Here is a 12,524-nt window from a genome sequence, read left to right as displayed (position 1 = left end):
TAGTAGAAAAATTGAAATTCAAAGGAAGGGAACGAATGAATGGATGATTGGTAATTATAAAGGGGCAGCAATAATTAAGACTAGGATATGGTAGCTTCTGTAGAAGCTTGATATTAATTTTGCCTATATCTATAGCGAATCTAGAACCATCACAATCTAAAAACACCCATTCCTATTTCGAAAAATCACCAAACTCAAATAATTCAATAAAATAAAATCGCTGACTTTATCGATTGTTAAACTGATTTTTTTTTTTTTTTTTTTGGGGCATTGTACTCCTAATCACTTTAATAATTACCAAAAGAAGGAAATATAAAATATTATAATATAACGAACCATCATAACATATACAATATATTCCCCCTCCGTCGCGGAGTCTTCCGTATTCCTTCCACCGATGCAACTCTGTCGACGCTGCCTCCCCCACCACCACCCCCACCGCCACCCTCTTCGTTCGTTTTCGAGGGTGCTTTTTCCGGGAGCTTTTTTGTGGATGGTTTCGCTGGTGGGACGTGTGTGTGTGTTCTGGGGATGGTTAGAGATGGCTCGAGAAGGGAGCGTGGTGCCGGCGGACCTGCAGCAGCAGCAGCAGCAGCAGCAGGCGGCGAAGAAGAAGGGCCAGCCGCCGCGGAGCTGGATCCTCCTCGACACGGCGGGGCAGGGGACGGTGCTCGACGTCGACAAGTACGCGATCATGCACCGCGTGCAGATCCACGCGCGGGACCTCCGCATCCTCGACCCGCTTTTGTCCTACCCCTCCACCATCCTCGGCCGTGAGAGGGCCATCGTTCTCAATTTGGAGGTCTCTCCTTTTCCTTTTTGGTCTTGTTTATGAATGGGTCTCTCTGTTTCTCTCTCCTTTCTTCTTGAAGTTCCTTCAATTGTTGGTGCTGACTTTCTTTTTTTTCTTTTTTTTCATTGTTGCATTTGTGGGTGTTTGAACTTTTTGCAGCATATCAAGGCAATTATCACTGCCGAAGAGGTTAGTGCGTAGCGGCTTGTGTCTTTCTTAGCGGTTAATGTCTGTTTATTGAGCAGAGCGGTACTTGTGTGATGTCTGGAAGCCCTGTGTATCGTCACTTACGGTTTGGAAGAACTTACTTTGGTTTAGCTTGGGATGTTTTCCTGTTTCTTTGACTAATTCCGTTGAGTTTTTCCTTCTTGCATTTGATGAAGTGTTTTTTTTTATTTTATTGCAATGAGTTCTAGTACCATTGACTGGAATTCTCAGGTTGCTAAATGTTCAGTCGCCCGGCGACCTCACCGGAGCATCGCCGGCCCTCGTGTGAGGCCGTGCCTCGTCCGCCAAGCCTTGGCTGGGCCGAGCCTCGCCCGGCCAGGCGAGGCTCGCCGGTGGCCGAGGGAGGCCCGAACGAGGCCCGCCTGGCCACAGGTGAGGCCGAGCTTTGCCAGCGGCTGGGCGAACCTCCGGTGAGCTCGCCGGTGGCTGAGCGACAAAAACTCGAGAACGGAGTACGGAATCTGGTTTTCGAGCTTCAGTAAATCCCTGATGAGAATCGGGATCATCTGAGGCTGTGCAAAGATGGGGTCGGGCTCGTTAGTCACACGTTACATGGAAGTCCAAATCGTGAGTGCCACAAGATTTGCTACAAGACAAATTTAAAAATAAGAGTCGCAGTTAAAAAAAAAAAAAAAAAAAAAAAAAAAAAACTCAAGTTGCATGAGTGCTGCTTGTTTTCACTCTACTCCCAGTCGTGATTTTAAAATAATAAAGACTACAGAGTAAATTTATCAAACTTCAGTATTTTTATTCCAGTTTCAAAACAATGAATGAACTAATTTTCTCCCTGGTTCAGCATAACTTGTCTTTCAGTTGCAAGCTTGAATGTCAACTGTTGAATGGCAACTGTTCAACACAGTGAAAGCCTTCAATTCTGAAATTATCATATGCCTTTTCCTTTTATTTCCAGCCAATTATGACTGAACACAGCTTTCTCGTTATCCTCAAGTCCTTAGATATTTCCTCTTTGCCGTTCAGCTACGCAGACCTTTTGCACGAACAGGTGTCTCTGTTTTTTATGTTAGACTGCTTAACTAGCTAGGTACTTATATTCATGCTTTTTCCCAGAGATAAATTACAACCTTTCTTATGAAATACTTAAATGGTTGTGCAAGAATGGAATTTGATGTCTTCTAGTGGTAAATTACTTTCCCCCTTATGTAGGAACTAAGTTAGTTCCGGGTCAGTTTATTTTCATGTTTTATATCATAAGTAGCGATGGCACTTGCACTTGCATTATTGGCTTGTAGGTGTTGCTTCGAGACCCATCAGATATAAATGTTATACCAGTTGTTGAGGAGCTCCAACGGCGATTAGCTGTAAATGCCATATGCCAGGGTCAAGATGATGCAGAAGAGTACTCTCATGTACAGAATGATGTTGAAGCTGGGGAAGATGATGGTATGGGGTGTGTTTGAGTTGGCTCTTTCAAATTGGATTTGTTTTAAGTGGGCCATCTTTTGATAGTTGTAATATGATGCAATGCAGAGTCTCCATTTGAATTTCGTGCCTTGGAGGTAGCTTTGGAAGCAATTTGTAGCTTTCTTGCAGCACGTACTACTGAATTGGAGACTGCTGCTTATCCTGCTTTAGACGAGCTCACGTCAAAAGTAAGTAGATTCTCTTTCCCATCTCACTGGGAAATAAATAAACCAAAAATAAAAATGCTCTGTTAAGGTTCTTTAATTGTTTTGTTGCTTCTCCTTCTAAAGGAGTGATATGCGGCTGAACACTGTCATTTGCATTTTTTAGTGTAACTAATAATATTGTTTGTGTGGAATTAGGTATTGTTTTACTGATTGAAATGTTCTCGCAGTGTAGCTTTCATTTGTCGAATTCCAGGCATTTCTACTTCCCTTTTAAAGGATTTTATGCCTGAGTGATTGGTGAACTCTTGAAGACTGGTCCATTTGGTTTTGCATGCTTAATGTGATATTATGCATGATCAGCTGAATTTTGTTAGTTGTTGTTTCTCCTAGAGATTTGTTGTTGTACTTGTGTTGATTGATCGAGATGATGCAATTTTTTTTATGGGGCTTTTGCCTCTTTTGCTTAACACAGATTTTTGTACTAATCGAGCCATTACTCTTTATGCTTGGAATTCTACAACGATGTCTTAATGCTGGCTGGTCAATCATGCTTCTATGCTCAATCTCAGTTTGAAATGTTTCTCTTAAATTTGCATGTCTGCTGTCTATGGTCTTTGTAGATTAGCAGCCGTAACTTGGATAGGGTTCGTAAATTGAAGAGTGCGATGACGAGGCTAACAGCAAGGGTGCAAAAGGTATTGTAATCACTTTTTGCCCTGCAAAATTATATAACTCCTGGTTCATTGCTGAAATCGAAATGGTTTACCTTGCCATTTTCTATCATGTTTTCGACTGAGTATGACATCTTCGTGAGTAACATAAATTTTGAGTTTTCCTTGTCTTTCTTGATTCTTTGTACTCATGCAACTTTAAGGACTTGGCCTAGACTGACTGACAATCCTATGTATGATAAAATGTTTGTATCTTCAAATTGAGTATTTAGATGAGCTTGTATGAAAAGTTAGTACTTGATTAATATATAAATAATCGAGATAGATTTTATTCTCTTCATGAAATGGTGTCCGACTGAAGACTGCGCTCTCTTTCTCACTCTATTTAGAGGAATATCGTTGGACAGAACCTATTGTTGATATTCTCAATCAGTATGGACTTTTCTGTCACTATACACGGGTGTCTTCTTCAGGGTACCTTTGACGTGAAGGAGGGTAACATCTTGAAAGGTTTTTGTGGTACATTGCAGGTAAGGGACGAGCTTGAGCAACTACTAGATGATGATGATGATATGGCTGACTTGTATTTGTCAAGAAAACAAGTTGGTGCATCTTCCCTATAAGTGGTTCAGGAGCCCAAAATTGGTTTCCTGCTTCCCCTACCATTGGCTCAAAAATATCTCGAGCCAGTAGGGCGAGTGTGGCAACAGTTCGTGGAGACGAAGATGATGTTGAGGAGTTGGAAATGTTACTTGAGGTATCAAGCTATTTCCAGTTGATATTATTGTGGATGGTATTTTTAAGTTCTGCTGTTCCTTGAATAGGCATCAATGTCTTTTTTTTTTTTTCTTTTTTTCAGGCTTACTTTATGCAAATTGATGGCACATTGAACAAGCTGACAACAGTAAGTACTTATATTAGATAGGGAATTATCTGCACGATCCTTTAGTTGCTGTAGTATTCGCCTGCATTTATCTGTTGTAAATTCTTCAGTGGAGTGCTTCCATTGATGCTTTAGATAGGTAATGAATTTCAGCGATGCTTGTGCTGGAGACAATTGTCATTTTTGTTGGCATCATTGTGATACATGATTATATTAGGAATGATCATTCAGGAACTCTCTTGTTAGTATTTACACTCTCATGTGGGTTGGGATGGCTAAATGAAACCTGTCTAATTACTATATTTGAGCTTATGAATCCATTAAAAAATTTCTCTTTGCCAAGGAGAGACTATAGGTTTTCTACGTCAGTACAGGGTCAATAATTAACAGTTGTCATGGTGTTGGGAGAATGAAATTTGTGATGTGTTGTTGTAATTGAAGTCGAAAATATCCTGTACTAAATAAAAATCAATCTCTTCATAATGATTTGCTTTTCTGTTTACCAGGGTAGCAGATAAATTATAGACATTTTTATTTTCAGTTAATTTCATGCCATTAAGGTAGTCGGAAATTTTGAACTGATTCGTTATGTGCTCTGGTCGAATAGTTATTCAAATTTTCATTTTGCTTTCTCGAGATTGTTTGTGATGCATGACTAAAATGATTGTACTTTTGAGAGTTTGATTTTCTGTATAATGTCCATATTTCGAAAAATTTGATTTGCCTAAGTTGCTCATGTGCAGCTTCGGGAATATATCGATGACACTGAGGACTACATTAACATCCAGGTAACTTGATTGATTAAGTTAGTTGTATATCATGTTTCTATAAAGAGAATCTAGTAGATAAAAAGGGGAAAAGCAAAAGTTTTGCATGGAGTCAAGTCAATGTTTTCTTTTTCCTAAAATTCTAAGTACTTTTTCTTTCCTCAGCTTGATAATCATCGGAATCAGCTAATTCAGGTGCTTCTCTCTCTCTCTCTCTCTCTCTCTCTCTCTCTCTCTCTCTCACTCTGTTATTGTGTGCGTTCATGTTCTCAATTGTTTATTTTTTAAATGTGTACCTAAGTAGTTCACCTCTTCATTTTGTTGCTAATGTCCAGAGTCGTTGAATTGATTTATTCGATGTTCTCCTCTCTGTCTATGGTTGCAGCTAGAGCTCTTCCTGAGTTCAGGAACTGTTTGTTTGTCCATCTATTCTTTGGTTGCTGGCATTTTCGGCGTGAACATACCTTATGATTGGAACGATAACCATGGCTACATGTTCAAATGGGTAGGCCTGAACCTTTAATTGATAACTTCGTTGTCTCATCTCCTTCTCGACTTCTCTTTTCGATTTCACTTTTCCTTAAAAAAGAAAACTGTACCCTAATGCTGGCAGGTCGTGATCGTGACTGGAATCGCTTGCGCATTCTTATTCATCCTTATAATTGCATATGCTCGTCATAAGGGATTGGTTGGATCTTGACTTCGCATATTTCAAGCTGGCCTTTGGGACGACTAAAGGGCAGGGCCATGAGGGTGGAGTTTGTTTTGATTTGGATAGCTGAAAACTGTTATACTGGTGTGGCTGGGGTTGTTGGTGCGCCCTCTCATTTCCCATTTGAATTGACAAACCATGCAAGGAAAAATACCTCAGGACAGTATTCATTAGCAGCAATCGTGGATAAAGCTTATAGGGAACCATTTTTCTCCTCTTATTTACACAAATTTTCCTGATTTCACACAGGATAATTGGGTGTACCACAGATCTTGTTACACACGATACTTGTAACTAACTTTCGAATAATTGGTATTTACATAGGACGCAATTCTTGGTAGATTCTTATGGTGTTCTCTTTTGGAGGTGAATTTGCGTAACTTGTAGGACCATCTTGCTGAATCTATTCAAAGCCCTTACGATATAAATGCTGCATGTATTTGATGGAACTGATTATGATTGGATTCTTCTCTTGTTTGTGGATGGCATGATAATCACGGGACATGATCGTCGCAGGAGTTAATACGGTTTGATATTGCATATCTCATGAATGGCTCAATGGACAATTCGAAATGAAAGATTTTGGAGTTTGAGCCTGCTTGGAGATTTGGTGTTGTCTTTTGTAATGAAAGTTTATTATCTCGGGCCAAATATGGCGGTGATCTTCTTTCTTGAAAACCTACCAAACTTCTAGATAGAAGGGGCTAGATCCTTCTGAATTTGAAATTTATTGGAGCTTTACATAGGTGAAGAATAGAATCTGCATCTTAAATGGGGTTTTGAGTTTCAGCTCTAAATGGAAAAGGAAAGTTCAGTTTCCGTGGCTATCATTTTTGCTGATTTGTTACACATTTGTATATTGAAGTGAAAGTGTAATTTCACTATGCATGATGTACTCTTATTGCTATCGCAATGAATTGGCTTAAACTGAAGTTTTAGTTTGTAAAAAAGTTCAATGAAATTTACTTTCTTCCTTCTATGTCTATCTTGGCCGATTTCCTAACAGTCTCAAGTTTTAGAAAAATCGATCTGTCGAACAATTTGTTCGATTTTTTTGTTCTCTTTTTATTTGCTAAGTTTTGTCATAAACCTTTCTTGCTAGAAATTCTCGTGAAATCATCACCCTAAAAAATCAAGATGCCCCAAAATTAAAACTCCTCTCTCTCTCTCTCTCTCTCTCTCTCTCTCTCTCATCAGCCACAACCATAGAGGTGGAGTCGCATGCCGCGGTCCCCTTTCTGTTAAAATATGTCTCGAGTTTGAGCCCAATGCGAAATTCTGAATATTTCGAATTGGATATGTAGAATTCGGTCGCTAAAATAGGAAAGTCCAACTTTGACTAGGACTATACAAAGATATGTCCTCGTGAGTGCTTGGTGTTCCACCGTTGATCGTGAAGAATTAGTCTTGAAGCACCGCCTCGCTGTCGAGTGCTTGAGAGGGATTTTCTTTGTCGTGAATTACATCCAAGAAGGTTTAGTGTTGAAGCCAATTAAATCTTGTGGTAAGATTTGTGTATAATTCCTTCGTGAGATTGAAAAATTATTTATTGAAGAATCTCGGGGCTAAACACTGCGTGTGTTATTGGGTGTAATTGAGGCTTGGGAAACACCGAGAGAGTGTTTGAGTAACTTGAGCGTGTAATCTTCTTGTATCGCTTGATCTATAGTGAAATTCGCTGCTGCTCTCCCCGTGGACGTAAGTCTTTACGATTGAACCACGTAAATCTGGTGTCCGATTTATTTTCTTCTTCTGTCTATATTATTGTTCGATCGCTCGCCTTTTCGCAACATCTTTTGATCAACTCTACTGCACGACCGACAATCCAGCCTCAACCTGCAGCGGCTTGCTCATTGGTAAGTCAAGGGACGGCCAAGTGTTAGTTGAGTACGCATCGGCGATGAGGGATGACCACGAACGACAACAAGCTTGCGTGCTATGAATTCATGGCGTGCAGAGTCGGCAACGGATGGAAGGGGGCAAATTGAGAAAGGAAGAAAAGAAGGACGAAAGGATCGATCTAGACCATCCAAAATGCATTGTGATGGGGGCAAATTTGGAAAGGAAGAAAAGGGTAAAAGGTGAAAGAAAAGAAAGAAGGACTAAACAATCAATTTACACCGTTCAAAATACACTGTACTAACATGTGGATGTCTCAAAAGGATCCCTAAGTTTAGATCATATCTCAGTAAAAATAGATGCACTAACCTAGTGCCTTGATAACTAATAAACTCAGATAAATTACTGACAAAAAAAGGTGAAAGAAAGCTCAATATACAAAATCAAAAGCGAGGATGGATAATGTTACAAAAGATCGAAGCCCTAATCTTGTATGAATGTTGGACATTATTCTATTATGTCAAATTGAAAAGGTTGGGATACGTGCAGCACGAAACAATGTAATAGGTGCCTTTGCTTTCTTACAGAGATTACTTTCTAGATGCTATGTTCTTTCCTTGGCAAGTAAAACAAAGTATCATTTTGTTCTGGAGAAGCAGCACCTTGAAGAGTAACATGTTGGTTAGCTTTTGACTTTTGCCTTTTATATTTAACATTTGGAATTCAAATTTGAAGTATTTAATTCGTTATATCTTCAGAAACCAGCACATATTGGCATTCATAGTCATCTATTAAGTCGGGACTCAACTGTTGGTGGTCTTAAGTCTCTAAGGGATTGGTTGGATTTGGACTTCGCATCTCTCATGCTGGCCTTTGGGGGATGACCATGGGCACCGACAAGTTCGCGTGCTATGCATTCATGGCGTGCAGAGTTGGCAAAAGATGGAAGGGGACAGATTGAGAAAGGAAGAAAAAGGGTCAAAGATGAAAGAAAAGAAGGACGAAAGAATGATCTAGACAATCCAAAATGCATTGTGAGGGGGCAAATTTGGAAAGGAAGAAAAGGGTAAAAGGTGAAAGAAAAGAAAAAAAGGACTAAACAATCGATTTATACCGTCCAAAATGCACTGTGCTAACATGCGGTTGTCTCAAAAGGATCCCTAAATTTAGAGCATATCTTACTAAAGATAGATGCACTAATCTAGTGCCTTGATAACCGATTAAACTCAGATAAATTACTGACAAAAAAAAAATAGTGAAAGAAAGCTCAATATACAAAATCAAAAGCGAGGATGGATAATGTTACAAAAGATTGAAGCCTTAATCTTGTATGAATGTTGGACATTATTCTATACTGTCAAATTGAAAAGGCTGGGATACGTGTGGCACAAAACAATGTAATAGGTGTCTTTTCTATCTCACAGAGATTACTTTCTATATGTTATTTTCTTCCTTGGCAAGTAAAACCAAGTATCATTTTGTTCTAGCGAAGCAACACCCTGAAGAGTAACACGTCGATTAGCTTTTGACTTTTGCCTTTTATATTTAATATTTATAATTCGAATTTGAACTTGAATTCGTTATATCTTCAAAAATCAGCACATATCGGCATTCATGGTCATCTATTAAGTTGGGACGCAACTGTTGGGTGGTCTTAAGCCTCTAAGGGATTGGTTGGATTTGGACTTTGCATCTCTCAAGCTGGCCTTTGGGACAACTAAATGGCAGGGCCACGAGGATGGAGTTTGTTTTGATTCAGATGGCTGAAAATTGTTATACTGGCGTGGCTGAGGTTGTTGGTGCACTCTCTCATTCCCCATTTGAGTTGGTAAACCATACAAGGAAAAATACATCAGGACAGTATTCATTAGCAGCAATCGTGGATAAAGTTTATAGGGAATCATTTTTCTCCCCTTATTTACATAAATTTTCTTGATCTCACAGAGGATGATTGGGTGATCACATATCTTGTTACACATGATACTTGTAACTAACCTTCAAATAATCGGCACTAACAAAGTACATAATTCTCAGTAGATTCCTACAGTGTTCCTTTTTGGAGGTGAATTTGTGTAGTGTTTTGGACTATCTTGCTCAATCTATTCAAAGCTATTCTAATATAGTGCTGCATTTATTTGACAAAACCAATTATGATCGATTCTTCTCTTGCTCACGCGGATGACATGTTTGTCACGGGCAACAATACTGTTGATATTACATACCTCATGAGATGTCTTCATGGACAATACGTGATAAAAAGATTTTGGAGCTTGAGTTACCTTTTAGATTTGGTGTTCTTGTGAGATAAAAGTTATTTTGTCTCTCGGGCCAAATATGCTGGTGATTTTCTTTCTGGAGATGGCTGAGCTTATGGTTATGATAGGATCGACACCTATTGAAAATATTTGAACTTACAAGGACGATGAAACAAATCCTATTGTGTACTTCATCTGCATGCAACCACTAAAAGATCCAAAGGTTTCGACATGGTATGTTCGACAGTCCACTGTTCAAAAACATTTTGAGCTTCTAGATAAAAAGGGCTTGATCCTTGATCTTTCTCAAATTGAATCTTATTGGAGTCTTACAAAGATAAAGACTAGACTCTGCATCTTAAATCATGCTTAAAATTTCAGCAGTAAAAAGAAAAAAAAAATCAGTTTTTGTAGCTATAATTTGTTGATGTGTTACATATTGAGTTCTGCTAGCATAATGGTCTTTGAGTCATTGTGAGGATAATGACAAGTTGTAAGTCACAAATTTTCAAAATAAGGGATTTCATAATTATTTCTAATTATTTATTAATGATCCAGAACAAATTATTATTTTCACAATAGATTAATAATAGCCATATAAGTATTTTTCCAAAAAAAGAAAAAGAAAAGAGGGATAACAAATGAGCTCCACATTTTAGTTAATGAGGTACAAGCATGCGGAAGGTGGAAAAAGAAAAGGTTAAAGTGGTCAGTTCATATAACGGGGAGTTTGTGAGTTAAGTGAGGAAGGACATATAGGAGGAAGTGTGAGATTGTGATTTCACCATAGGTAGAATTTATATGAGAAATGCTTATGTGAATGTTCTTAATCTGCTATAAGATTAATAGTCTGTTTTGGGCCAAAAAATTAATAACAAATAATTAGAAATTATTATGGGGTCCACTTCTTTAAGAATTTGCGGTTCATGGATTTTTTTTTTTTTGGTGACCCAGGAACCGCCATACAGCTGGAAGGCGGCACTGTAAACTTGGGGCGACCCGCAGGGACCCACCTCCCACGGGCCGCGGGTGAGTCGCACAATGGGGGCGAGAAGTTTTGAACCTCTTCCCTGCCGGTTGAGGGGCGAGGCGCAAACCATCTCGTCTACCGCGGGGTAAGTTGCGGTTCATGGTATGATGTTACTTTCATGGTAGCCCAAAAGATGTTATGTTAGTAAAGCCCAAATCTTTTTGTGTAGAGGTGTCGTCGTCAAGGGTGTTGTTTTCATAAGCAAAATGATACTTGGTTTCTTCTACTAAGGAAAGAACATCACATCTGAAAGTAACTACAGTTGGGAAGACAAGAGAATATTATGCTGTGTCGTGTGACACGTTTTCCACCCTTTTCAATTTTATGATATCGAATTACATTCGAAAGTCTGATAAGATTAGTGCTTTGATACTATAATACTTTCTTGTAGAGATCTCACTATTGAGGGTGTTGTTTCCACAAGCAAAATGATACTTGGTTTCCTCTGCTAAGGGAAGAACATCGCATCTAAAAAGTAATTACCGTTGGAACGAAAAGCGCATGTTATGTCATGTAACACATTTCTCACCCTTTTCAATTTTATGATATCGAATTACGTTAAAAAGTACAACAAGATTAGTACTTTGATACTACAATTTTTATATAAAGATGTCACTATTGAGGATATTGTTTTCACAGGCAAAATGATACTTGGTTTCATTTGGTAGGATAGAAGATTGCATCTAAAAAGTTATTACTACTGGAAAGAAAAACGCATCTTACATCATGTGGCACGTTTCCCACCCCTTCCAACTACGTTAAAAAGTCCGGTAAGGTTAGCGCTTCGATACTATGATCTTGACTGTTGTCGAGAGGAGTAGGAGAATGCCAATGTCTCCATGTCTCTTGGACGGGTGAAAGGAAGAGAAAATAGGAGATCAATTAAGGTTAATCAAAGGATGATGAAGAAGAAGAAGATGATGGATGAAACATTTCGGGCGAAACCTGCTTCTTTTGATTCGTAGATGGGTCGATCTCACAAGATGATTATGGATCATTAAACTTCATAGAAACGCATCATCTTTCTAAATAAACCCTCATTTAGTCATACTGTTGCATATTTGATGGAAGGAGTACATTGCTATTAAATAAATACATACAAAGAGAAGCATTTTGGAAATTTCATCTCTGTTACTTTGATGTTGTCCAGTGAAATCATACAGAATATTACCTATTTCGTTGCACCAAGACACAAACTAACAATTTCCCCGGCGTTCGTTCCGTTATAGACCCATCAAATGGATAGATCGGATTGAGTTTGGGTTGGGTTGAAAATATTGTAATGCAAAATAGACCCATTTACTCCATTTTAACCCATTTCCATCAATGCAAATTCTTGTAACTTATACCTAAGCCGGTCCATAATGCTAAAATACCTTCATGTTTAAACCACTTTAAGAAAACTCATACTGAAACTGAGGTGAGAATGTAGAGTGAGTGAGTACAAGATCAAATGAGGGCAACAGAAAATGAAAAGAAAGTCATAGAGGTGAATTGAATTTAAGTAAGTTATAAATCTATTTATGATCCATTTAACACCTATGTTATCTTTAAACCCATTTATGACTAATTTACTTGAATATGACTAAGCAAAAAATTATCTAAAAAGTCTTAAACCTATTATATTTTTAAACCTTTCAAGTTTATTGATTTTTTTTTGTCGGTCATATTTTAATCTTACTCTAACACTCACTCTCAGACTTTTGTCTTGCCTCCTTGCAGGTCGTGGGAGTCGAAACCCACTCCTGAAATGAAAT

The 12,524-nt window shown here is 38.5% G+C and overlaps 1 pseudogene; it reads left to right on the top strand.

Moving 5' to 3' along the window:
* Positions 1-430: 430 nt before the first annotated feature.
* Positions 431-6,014, top strand: LOC120285884 (annotated as a pseudogene).
* The last annotated feature ends 6,510 nt before the right edge of the window (positions 6,015-12,524 follow it).

Source organism: Eucalyptus grandis, chromosome 8 (assembly GCF_016545825.1).
Source record: "Eucalyptus grandis isolate ANBG69807.140 chromosome 8, ASM1654582v1, whole genome shotgun sequence".
NCBI classification, from domain to species: Eukaryota; Viridiplantae; Streptophyta; class Magnoliopsida; order Myrtales; family Myrtaceae; genus Eucalyptus; species Eucalyptus grandis.
The sequence above is the reverse complement of the archived record's forward strand: the minus strand, read 5'-3'. Positions and strand labels throughout refer to the sequence as shown.